The following is a 7,107-nucleotide window of genomic DNA, read 5'->3' as shown; positions in this document are numbered from 1 at the left end:
CCAGATGGATATGCAATACAAAAGCAAAGTCAATGGAAAGTATGCATACCGCGGTTCAGGAGAGCAGGCTGTCAGAGCGACGTGAGGGATACCTGAAGGCTGAAGGCTGGCAGGAGGAGAGACCACTGGAGGGTGGAAGCGGTAATCAGGTTGGTGCAGCGCACAGCAGGTAATCCAGAATCAAAGAAGCAATACTCAGGAAGCAGTAGTAAGTAAAACTGGAAACATGATGAACACGGGAGAGTTGAGGCGGTCTGGTATCCAGTAGTAGTGGTAACGGAGGCAGCGGAGAGCTGATACGATAAACACAGGAGAGTTGCGACAATCAGGAACTCTGAAGTAGTAACGGAGGCAGCGGAAAGGAATCAGCTGAGTGCAGGCACGATAAACACAGGAGAGTTGCGACAATCAGGAACTCTGTAGTAGTAACGGAGGCAGCGGATAGGAATCAGCTGAGTGCAGGCACGATGAACACAGGAGAGTTGAAGTGAGCAGGAACTCTGTAGTAGTAACGGAGGCAGCGGATAGGAATCAGCTGAGTGCAGGCACGATGAACACAGGAGAGTTGAAGTGAGCAGGAACTCTGTAGTAGTAACGGAGGCAGCGGATAGGAATCAGCTGAGTGCAGGCACGATGAACACAGGAGAGTTGAAGTGAGCAGGAACTCTGTAGTAGTAACAAAGGCAGCGGATAGGAATCAGCTGAGTGCAGGCACGATGAACACAGGAGAGTTGAAGTGAGCAGGAACTCTGTAGTAGTAACGGAGGCAGCGGATAGGAATCAGCTGAGTGCAGGCACGATGAACACAGGAGAGTTGAAGTGGTCTGGCAACCACAATAGCAGTAAACAGGAATCAGCAGAAGCTGAATACACGAGGAACACAGGAACACCTTCAGAGGCTCATGGGGAATGAGACTCCAAGATCAGGCAACCAGGTAATGATCACAGGTGGTTTAAATAGGGAGGGTTGCCTGATCATCCAATCAATTAAAAGCAACAGGTACTGAAGGTTTGATAAGGGCTGCACATGCGCAGACCCTCAGGATGGCGGACGGCCACGGTTCCTGAACACACAGGAAATGGCACTTACAGTCCGGTAAATGACAGTACCCCCCCTTTTAAAGGTGGGCACAGAACACCTGGAACCGGGTTTGTCCGGAAACTTGGAATAAAACTTCTTAAGAAGAGCTGGAGCTTTGAGATCTTCTGCTTTGATCCATGAACGCTCTTCAGGACCAAAGCCCTTCCAATGAACGAGGAAACGAAGAACTCCTCGCGAAATTTTTGCATCCAATATGTGAGTAATCTCAAAGTCCTCCTCTTGATGAATTTGAACTGGCCGAGGTGCTGAAGGAGGGACCGAGAAACGGTTGATGATAAGAGGTTTGAGCAAAGACACATGGAAGGCATTGGAAATACGAAGGTTTTTAGGTAGTAGAAGTTTGAAACAAACTGGATTTATCACTTGAATGATCTTATACGGACCAATAAAACGAGGAGCGAACTTCATAGATGGGACCTTCAAACAAATATTTTTGGTTGATAACCACACACGATCTCCAATTTTCAGTGGTGGAATAGCCCGTCTCTTTTTATCTGCAAAAGACTTATATCTGGCAGATGTTTTCTTTAAACAGGTTTTGACCTGAGACCAAATATTTTTGAAGGTCTGACAAACAGTCTCTACAGCAGGAACTTGGGTGGGAGGGAGGGCAGGAAATTCCGGAAAAGACGGATGGTGACCGTAAACCACAAAGAATGGAGTTTTAGAAGATGACTCATGATACATGTTGTTATGAGCGAATTCAGCCCATGGAAGCAAATCTACCCAGTTGTCTTGGTTGGCTGAAGACAACATCCTTATAAGAGTCTCAAGATCTTGATTGACCCTTTCGGTTTGTCCGTTTGATTGAGGATGGTAGGAGGATGAGAGTGATAATCGGATACCCAAGGTCTTACAGAGGGCCCGCCAGAATCTGGAAACGAATTGTACCCCTCTATCTGAAACAATCTCGGAAGGACATCCATGAATACGGAAGATTTCTTTGATGAAATAATCAGCCAGAGTAGATAAAGAAGGTAAACCGGTCAAAGGAACAAAATGTGCCATCTTCGAAAATCTGTCCACTACTACCCAAATAGTATTGCAGTGTTTACTAGGAGGAAGATCAGTAACAAAGTCTATACTAATATGGGTCCACGGCTTGGAAGGAATGGGTAGTGGTTGAAGCAAACCCGCTGGAGTTCTGCGGGGAGTCTTAAACTGGGAACACAAATCACACGCAGCCACAAAATCTTTGACATCTTTCCTCATAGAAGGCCACCAGTAACTTCGAGAAAGAATTTCAAAGGTCTTGCGTTCACCAGAGTGTCCAGAAAAACGAGAAGAGTGAAACCACGAAAGGATTTTCTTCCTAAGAGCAGGAGGCACGAGGGTTCTCCCAAATGGTAGCACCTTAGTGAAAGAAGCAGCCAGAGAAACACATTTGGGGTCTAATATAGAGTGGTTGGGACCATCTTCAACGTCTGAGGACATCACAAAAGCTCGAGATAGGGCATCTGCTTTTTTATTTTTTGCAGCTGGTTTGAAGGTTATGATTAGTTCAAAACGAGAAAAGAAAAGAGACCATCTTGCTTGACGAGGATTCAAACATTGAGCAGACTGTAAATATGACAAATTTTTATGATCAGTAAAAATTGTCACAGGATGACGAGCTCCCTCCAACAAATATCTCCATTCCTCTAATGCTACTTTTATAGCCAGCAACTCCTTGTCCCCGATGGTATAATTCTTCTCCGCAGGCAGAAGACCCCGAGAGTAAAAGGCACAAGGATGGAATTTTTGTTGCTCCGATCGTTGGGAGAGAATGGCTCCTAAACCAACATTAGAGGCATCTACCTCTAGGAAGAAGGGAAGCGTCACATCAGGCTGTCGAAGAACAGGAGCAGAGGAGAAGGACTCTTTGAGAAACTGGAAGGCTTGAAGAGCCTCAGAGGACCATTGTTTAGTATTGGCCCCTTGACGAGTTAGGGCCACAATAGGAGATGCAATCGAGGAAAAATCTTGAATGAAGCGTCTATAGTAATTGGCAAAACCTAAAAAACGCTGAATTGCACGAAGAGTAGTTGGCTGAGGCCAATGTAACACAGCATTCACCTTTTCTGGATCCATCTGAGGACCAACTCGGTAGACAATATATCCCAGAAATGAAATCTGGGGCAACTCGAATGAACATTTTTCTAACTTGCAGAATAATGAATTTTTCCGGAGTCTAGAAAGGACCTCTGCCACATGTTGATGATGAGAAGGCAGGTCCTGCGAAAAGATCAATATGTCGTCCAGATAGACGACGACACAAACATATAACAAGTCCCGGAAGATCTCATTAATGAAACCCTGGAAAACAGCGGGGGCATTACATAACCCGAATGGCATTACTAAATATTCATAATGCCCATCTCTGGTGTTGAAAGCTGTCTTCCATTCGTCACCGGACCTGATTCGAATTAAATTGTAGGCACCACGAAGATCCAACTTGGTAAAGATCCGGGCTCCCTTGATACGATCAAATAACTCAGTAATTAATGGAATGGGATACCGATTTTTGATAGTTATGGCGTTAAGTCCACGAAAATCTATGCAGGGGCGTAATGACCCATCCTTCTTTTTTACGAAGAAAAACCCTGCTCCAGCGGGAGAGGTAGAAGGTCGAATAAATCCTCGCTGGAGATTCTCTTGGATGTATTCAGATGTAGCTTGAGTTTCAGGTAACGAAAGTGGATACACACGTCCCCTGGGAGGAGTCTTGCCAGGTTGAAGATCAATCGGACAGTCCCATGAACGATGAGGAGGAAGACGTTCAGACTGAGTTTTATCAAATACATCAGCAAAAGAAGCATACTGAGGAGGAAGTCCCGGTGAACAAGGTGAAATGGAGGATTGCTGTATTTTGAGAGGAACGACTTGAGAAAGGCAACGATGATGACATTCAGGCCCCCAAGACATAACTTGAGGAGTGTGCCAGTCAATCTGAGGAGAGTGACGTTGAAGCCATGGAAGGCCTAATACAATCGGACTGGTAGTAACAGGGAGAATTAAAAATGAAATTTCTTCCTGGTGTAATACACCAATTTAAAGGGTTACTGGAGACGTACTCTGGGTGATGAGACCATTAATAATGCGTGATTTATCGATAGCAGTCACAGTAATAGGTATTTTCAAAGTAATCACTGGTAGGGACCATTGATTCACGAGGGATTTAGAAATAAAATTTCCTGCAGCTCCAGAATCAATAAGTGCTTGGGACTTAAAGGATTTGGTAGCAAAGGAAACTGTAACATCAAAAGCACAAACTTTTAATTTCGTAGAACATGGAGAGGACTCCAGGAACCCTAACTTCACCTCTCCAGAACTGGTTAGGGCCTGGCAGTTCCCGATTTTTTAGGGCATGAATTGAGCATATGAGTAGAATCAGCACAATAGATACAAAGTCTATTTTTTACTCTTCGGTCCCTCTCCTCTGAAGTTAATTTGGAGCGACCTATCTCCATGGGTATCGCCGGAGATGAAACTGGGCGAACTTGAGGGCTTGAACGAAGAGGTGCTTTAAATGAAGTTGTTTTTTCAGACTCTCTTTCATGTCTACACGGTGGCAAAGAGAAATCAAATCTTCTAGAGAAGTAGGTAATTCTTGAGTAGTCAGTGCATCTTTAATTTTATCAGAAAGCCCCTGCCAGAAGGCGGCAATTAACGCTTCAGTGTTCCACTGAAGTTCAGAGGCTAATTCCCGAAATTGAATGACGTACTGGCCTACTGTACGAGAACCCTGACGTAGACGGAGGATGCTGGATGCAGCGGAAATAACACGACCAGGTTCATCAAATACACTTCGAAACGTGGAAATAAATTTGGCACTATCCTGTAATAATGGATCATTTCTTTCCCACAGAGGGGAAGCCCATGCGAGAGCTTGTCCGGAAAACAAGGAAATGAGATAGGCCACTCTGGAACGATGAGTAGAGAAATTGTGAGGTTGAAGCTCAAAATGAACTGAGCATTGATTTAGAAAACCCCTGCATGTTTTGGCATCTCCATCATATTTTGAGGGAGTAGGCAGGTGTAGCGTGGAAGCAGTAGACACCTGGGATGGCACTGGGGAAACGGAGGAAGGCTAACGCCTGGCAACATTGCAGCAAATGTTGTTGGCGAACATCCTGTTGTTCAATACGGGTAACCAGATACTGCAGCATCTCTTTAGCTGTAGGTTCCGCACCTGGGTCTGTCGTGGCCTGATCTTACTGTCACGGGCACTAGGAGTCTTTGCCCAGGATATCACCAGATGATGGACTTACCAGAGTAATATAGCTGGTATTATGGTTCTCTGGTAGCAGGGTGACAACAGAACAGGAGAAACAGCAGATGGTGAGAGAATGCTCAAGGAAAGTCTATGACTAGCAGCAACTGGTAATGAGTAGATGAATGTACACGAGGATCCAGATGGACAAGAAAACGTGAGGAGAGTCAGTGGTCTGCGTATAGCAAGTTGTACCGCTGTCTATAATGAAGGAATGGAATCCAGGTGAAGGTAGGTAACGGGGAAGTCAGTGGTCTGCGTGTAGCAAGTTGTACCACTGCTATGTGAGAGGATACTTGAAACTGGTGTCACAGGAACAGGAGTCAGTGGTCTGCGTCAGCAAGTTGTACCACTGCTATATATATGTGAGGAGGGGTGCGAGGAGATGAATGTAAAGCAGAGTATACACGGGGCACACAGAACTTGATCCCACGATGATATCCACAATACAATAACTGACCAGCGCTGCTTGAAGTATACAAAGTCTCAATAGCAATCCAGGCAATAGAAAACAAAGTCAATGGTAACAATAGCTTCAGTGGATAGGAGGCTCCGGAGAAGAACACAACTCAGCAAAGTCAATGGAAAGTATGCATACCGCGGTTCAGGAGAGCAGGCTGTCAGAGCGACGTGCAGGGATACCTGAAGGCTGAAGGCCGGCAGGAGGAGAGACCACTGGAGGGTGGAAGCGGTAATCAGTTTGGTGCAGCGCACGGCAGGTAATCCAGAATCAAAGAAGCAATACTCAGGAAGCAGTAGTAAGTGAAACTGGAAACATGATGAACACGGGAGAGTTGAGGCGGTCTGGTATCCAGTAGTAGTGGTAACGGAGGCAGCGGAGAGCTGACACGATAAACACAAGAGAGTTGCGACAATCAGGAACTCTGAAGTAGTAACGGAGGCAGCGGATAGGAATCAGCTGAGTGCAGGCACGATGAACACAGGAGAGTTGAAGTGAGCAGGAACTCTGTAGTAGTAACGGAGGCAGCGGATAGGAATCAGCTGAGTGCAGGCATGATGAACACAGGAGAGTTGAAGTGAGCAGGAACTCTGTAGTAGTAACGGAGGCAGCGGATAGGAATCAGCTGAGTGCAGGCACGATGAACACAGGAGAGTTGAAGTGGTCTGGCAACCACAATAGCAGTAAACAGGAATCAGCAGAAGCTGAATACACGAGGAACACAGGAACACCTTCAGAGGCTCATGGGGAATGAGACTCCAAGATCAGGCAACCAGGTAATGATCACAGGTGGTTTAAATAGGGAGGGTTGCCTGATCATCCAATCAATTAAAAGCAACAGGTACTGAAGGTTTGATAAGGGCTGCACATGCGCAGACCCTCAGGATGGCGGACGGCCACGGTTCCTGAACACACGGGAAATAGCACTCACAGTCCGGTGAGTGACAAAGATCTTCCTGCCCCCCTGCCCCTGCAGACAGTAGTAATGAGCACTCTGCTCTGACTTCAGACACCAGCAACTAATTGATGCCCCAGAATTCTGTGTGTACAGTCCAGCATTCTGGAGCGCCAAATTTAAACTAGCTCAGAGCACTCAGGACACTGATCAGTTTTTCTCTGACCAAGAGAGCTTGTACTCACGGTGGGATGTATAATCAGTTCCCCTCTGAGTAAACGCAGAGGAGCAGAAGGGCGGTGAGTGAGGGGAAAGGTGTAAATGGAGGAGTTACTAATAAAGGATGAGTTTAATGGTGAGATGGTAGGTTAATAAGGGACAACTAATAATAATGCAGA

This window comes from Mixophyes fleayi, chromosome 3, assembly GCF_038048845.1.
Source record: "Mixophyes fleayi isolate aMixFle1 chromosome 3, aMixFle1.hap1, whole genome shotgun sequence".
Lineage (NCBI taxonomy): Eukaryota > Metazoa > Chordata > Amphibia > Anura > Limnodynastidae > Mixophyes > Mixophyes fleayi.
This window is presented reverse-complemented; position numbering follows the sequence as displayed.